The sequence below is a fragment of the Leptopilina boulardi genome, unplaced genomic scaffold (genome assembly GCF_019393585.1).
Source record: "Leptopilina boulardi isolate dan_hultmark-lab unplaced genomic scaffold, ZJU_Lbou_2.1 LbouV2_392, whole genome shotgun sequence".
Classification (NCBI taxonomy): Eukaryota; Metazoa; Arthropoda; class Insecta; order Hymenoptera; family Figitidae; genus Leptopilina; species Leptopilina boulardi.
The window spans coordinates 320,300-326,299 of NW_026137965.1; positions in this window are offsets into that span (position 1 = coordinate 320,300).

Consider the following 6,000-nt stretch of genomic DNA (forward strand, 5'->3'; position numbering starts at 1 on the left):
ACGAGTAACATCATTTTTTTGTGAATTGTTTTGAAATGTAAAATTTTACAACAAAAAAGTTATTCAAATTTAGAATTTTGAAAAAATTCAAATTTTTAAATTTTTCTTTTTTTAAATTTTCTACTCTTTTTCCCTAAAAATACTCCTAAAATGACAAATTTTTTTTAAACACTTTTCAATAGAGGCTACAATAAAAAAGTTACGAATTTTTTAAGATCAAAAATACAAAAAATTGAATTTATAGTGGATGAAGCAATGGCAAATAGAAGAAAATATTCAAAAATACAAATCGAATATATTTTTTTCTGACTTAGATACTTATTAGAATAACATCTAAATAACATAAAATAATAAAAATTAACTCAAAATTTTTTTTCTTATAAGTCCTGACATTTCTTTCCATTTCTTGACGTAAAATGAATTTTGATTTACTTCATTAAATTTTATGATTGTAGGTAGTTTTTTTATGTATCATTTGGGTTTTATAACATTGAAAGTAACAATAGTTTTAAATTATTTTCATTCTGTCAGTTCCGTAAAAAACGAGATTAAAGTGTCAAAAAATCCCTTTTTAGCACTTTTTGAAGCACTGTAAATTGGAAACTTTATATAATAAAAATCTCTACGCGGGCTTGAATGAAAGCTTAAATCTTTATCTTTAATTTTTATTACTGAATGATAATTGCGCGGAAACTTATTTTTCATGTAATCGCTATTTCAAACAGTCAAAATAGCTAGGATAGAGAGCACTTGGTAAAAATCGATTTCTGTAACCGGATATATTTGGATTTTGTCACTTGGAAGTTCATTACGTTTTTATTGACGTATCGAAAGTTGGATTTAAAAAAAATCAAAATGGTGTTCTAAATATTCGAAATTAGATTGAATTTTTTTGCTTCTTGTCCTCAGGAGTTTTCGGTAACACTAGAATTTTTCAGATATACGTCAATAGATACGTTATGAACTTCCAAGTGTCAAGTTCCAAATAAATCCAGTTACGGAAATCGGTTTGTACCAAGTGCTCTCTATCCCAGCTATTTTGACTATTTGAGATAGCGAATACATGATAAACAAGTTTCCGCGCGATTATCATTTCGTTTTCAGTTTTGGATCTTAAAGTTAAATGTTTAAGCTTTCATTTAAGCCCTCGTGAAGATTTTTATCATGTTGCGATTCCATTTTACAGTTCTTCAAAATATGCTAAAAAAGATATTTTTTGACACTTTAATGTCGTTTTTTACGGAACTGACCGAATGAAATTTTTTTTTCGTATATTCTTGTTCAGTGACACTTTAACTTTCAATAAGCACAAAAATTTTAATAAACGCGACTTGACCATTTTTTGTAACCCAGTGTTATCCATGCAACATTTTTTCTACTATAAAGAAATCATTGCGAAGTGAAACAAAAATGGTTATAATAATAGACATGATGATGATTATAAATGTTTCAGGCAAAATTATAAACAATTATAAATTAACAAAGTATAAAATTTGATATTTTTAAAGAGAAAATTCATTTTTCAACAATCTTTTTAACAAATTTAAATAAATCTTTCTACTCCTTGGTTTTTTAGGTCGCTCATTACGATTCTGAAGTCAGTTTTTAAAAATTCAAAATGGCGTATTGAAACATTTTTGACGCGAGATTTTTAGCATTTAAAGGTATTCTAAAGGGATAAGATTTGAAAAAATTATAAAAACTGAACAAAATTTCTAAAAAAATCTTTTTTTTAATGCTTGTAAATTGTTTATTTAAAATTTTTCGGTTCTTTTAGTACACTATTTGATAGAGCCTCAACGTACCTGTAAAAATTTCGTTAATGGGTTAATGCACGCCTCCTTTTCCTATTGTATCTTTCTAATTTTCGAGCGTGAAACGCGAGTGCCGTGATGAGAATGTTATCCTTAAAGTCAAAGTACTTTAAGAAGATGAAATTTAATTTATAAAAACCAAAAATTTCACTTATATAAATTGTACAAAAAAATTTTTATGAATATGAATAAAAACATGAGAGCGAAACCTCATATAATAAATTTGTCGCTTTAAAAAATGTATTTACTTTATAGTTCTTTTTTTAGTGTTTTTAAATTTTCAATTAATTTTTTCTTTTACTCAATTGAAATTAGCTCAAAGCGGAATATCTTATTTTAGTAAATAATTTGGTTTGTCGATTTTCGTTAACTACAAAGACCTGGCCAATCCACGGCGCAATATTAAGGAACTAAGTTTGAACAGCTACAGTGCCGTCATTCTCTTTTTTTTGCCCGATAAAAAATTTATTCTAATACCTTTAAACCTTACCTATTTCTATAATTTAATTTAACGTATTTTAATAAAGACTATGAGTTGTTTCTAATAAATTTTTCAAAACAAGTCGATTATTTGAAGATCCCCTTTTAAAATAACTACTTTTTTACTTATTTTAACTCTGTGTGTAATTAATTTTACTCTTTTTAATAAAATTAATAAAGATAACTTCTTTCTTCTTGACATTTTACTTCAAAATTAATTAAATCAACCACAAAGTCTGAAACAACTACAAAATCTCATTCTACCAAATAGATTCTTGGGTAATTCAACTACTTTCTGGTAGTATAATTAATACAATTTTTAAATTTAATATGAAAATTTTTGTTTTACAGAGTGTAGTTAAAAAGTAATTAATGCTAATAGGTTTTAAATTGTAATAAACAAACAAAGCGCGCGAAGCGCGTAATAATATCGGACCGCGAAGCGGGACGATCATCCTTCGCGCGCCCCGGGGCGCGCTCAAGGAGCTTCTACAATAGCTCCGTTTGGCAACTCCAACTCCAAGTCCAAGTTCAAGTCGGTTGGAGTTGGTTGCGCACGCATGGTGTTGCCAACTGTCGCCGAGTTGAAAATGAAAAAAAAATTGTGCGTGATCTCGTGCTCACGAAATAGTTGAGATTATGTACTTTTGAAGCTGTAAACACGCTGTAAAGTTTAATAAATTATTTGTTGTTGTTGCTGTTGATGTTGCCGCCGTCTCATCGTTTTTTAAAGAGAAGAAAAATAAAAATTAAATTAAATTTTTCTTTTATAAACAACAAAATTTTTTTCCCCGAATAATACACACATGCAATGAATTTTATATTTGTAATATATAAATATAAAGAAATATACAATAAATGAGATGAACTGTCAATACAAAATTTTTTTTATGTTTTTATTGACATTATGATAAAAGTTTTTCATCATTTTGATTTCACAATATATTAAAAAGGTATTTTCATGAACATAACCTTACAATATTTTTTGCTTATTTTAATATTAGAGAATGCAGATAATTTTCAAAGTTTAATATTTTATGAATTAATTTTTTCGTCTAAAATTCATTCAATATAATTACTATATGTGATAATAATTCTTTAAAAAGTTAATTTCTTCATGCGTTGCCATAATATTTTTGTAATCCAATTTCCTGAATTCTCCATTTTTCCATGTAAATAATAACTTTTTCCCTGACAAACAGATTTCTTATTAGAAGGAAAAAAACATTTAAGACTCTACAAACATTTTAAACACTATAATCTAAATACTCTAATCTAAATTTAATTCTGAAAATAACATTAAAATAATATAGTAAAATAATCTGTTAATGAGAATAATGTAATCTTAAGTTAAGTTATTTTTAAAAATCGTATTTAATTAAAAATATAATAAATATGTCAACGCACGTTTTCGATTTTTTATTTAAATATTTTTAAATTTAATACCATTTTATGATTACGCCCTTCTCATGTAATGAAATGTAAAAATATTGTAAGGTTATGTTCATGAAAATACCTTTTTAATATATTGTGAAATCAAAATGATGAAAAACTTTTATTATAATGTCAATAAAAAACATTAAAAAAAATTTGTATTGACAGTTCATCTTATTAATTGTATATTTTTTTATTACTATATTTATATAATTATATATATTACTATATATATCACGCACAATTTTTTTTTCATTTTCAACTCGGCGACAGTTGGCAACACCATGCGTGCGCAACCAACTCCAACCGACTTGGACTTGGAGTTGCCAAACGGAGATATTGTAGAAGCTCCTTCAAACTAGCGAGCGAAGCGAGCCCCTACGCGCGAAGCGCGTGATGAGAATGTGGCCGCCCCCGCGGGGGGCTGCCAGATTTTTTTTAATATTTGCAAAATAAAAAAATGAAATATATGTTACAAATTTTTAAGTGAAATATTTTGAAAAGATTATTCATTAAAATTCTAGAAATATCGAAAGGAAATATTTCTAAATTGCTAAAAATACATCTTTAGGCAATATCATCTGGATATATTTGTGAAAAATAAAAAAAATGAATTACAGAAATAAATTGCGAAAGTGATTGTGAAAATATGTGTCAAAATTTGTGTATTTAGTTAAATAGTGACAATTTATTTATTATAAAGAAATTATTACACGTAAGATGCAACAAGCGAAACATGATTACACAGAAAAAACCTGAATTCAAATTGAGTATAGATTCTATACTCAATTTGATTCGCAACAAAAATGAAACTGGTTGTTTCATTTCGAGTTCTAAGGTAAAAGTATCAAAATGAAACAGGCAAGTTTCATTTTAAGAAACAGAAAAATGGAAAAATATTGTGAAATAACGAATAATTTTGCACAAAAACATGAAATATAATAATTACAAAGAAGTAAATAACACGCTAGACTTAATATATTTGATTAAAAATTGCTTGTAATCGCGTAATAAAATAATAAAGGAAATATGTTTTTAGGTTAGAAAAATGAAAACATGTGTTTTGACAACAGGAACGGTACTGCCAACTTAAATAATAGCGGTAAATTTAAAAACTTATGAAATTAATTATTATCTACGTAAATAATAATAAATAATTTTTATTTAAAAACTTCTAAATATTCGTACTGGTCAAAATAATCTTTCTGGTGTTGTTGAAATATTAGAAACAATAATTGAAATACAAAATTACTCTGCTTATGATGCCAACTTAGAAATCTGAAATTCCAGCCAATATCATTTTGAATAACATGAAGTTTGTCCCATATTCATTTCGATACCCAAAAGAAAATGAGTTGCAACAAAAATGAGTCCAAGTTTTTTCTGTGTAATATATATGAACAGTAAGTATAAAAATAGAATACTTAAAATAAATAAGATCCGCTCAGGTACGCAAGAATATACTTCTTCTTTTTCTTCTTCTTTTTAAGGCCTTTCTCCAATAGGATCCTAAACTCTTGCGTTGCGTATGCATTGCGTCGGTTGCTATTGGCAACCAATGCTAAAATCAACGCGTCAGTCACGCAACGCAAAAGTTTAGGTTCCTATTGGAGAAAGGCCTTTAGTGGCTACGAAATTTCAGGCCAATTCTAGATATATATTCACAGAGGTTTTCTCTGATGTTCACTTTTTCTCTCTCTCATGGTGCGTGCACATGGAAATTTATGTGCTGGAAGTGCATAAGCGAAGCTGATGATATGCTGTTTAAGCGTGCGCAGAACCTAGGATAGGATAGTGCTAGGTTGTGTTGGAGATGGAATGCAATTTCAGAGCAATTTCCAAGTCAAGCCGAACCCACCTTTAGCTTGCGCGCGCTAGTTTAATTCAAATTATCTTTTCGTATAAAAACATGATTTAATTACCTTTATTATTGAAATTACTATTTATACTCTTTCCTTCCCTTTTAAACATAGTTCCATAGTTACTGATACTCAACCAAAATCATATGTTCAGATTGTTTAAATAATTAATATTTATTTTATTTGTTCATTTCTAACAATTTTCTTGCTTGAACTCCCTTCCCATTCTTCCGCCGACACAACTCCTTCATTCTTACTTATTTGTTTTAGTTACTTTTTAAGTTTCTATGTGAGCTTCCTGGGACTCTGTAAATCAGAGCCACAGGAGCCTAAACTTTTATGAACCGTAAAGAGGTCGGAGTGTGGATTCAGAAGATCGCTGCTCTAAGATCTTGCCTAGAGGCTTCTTGCTC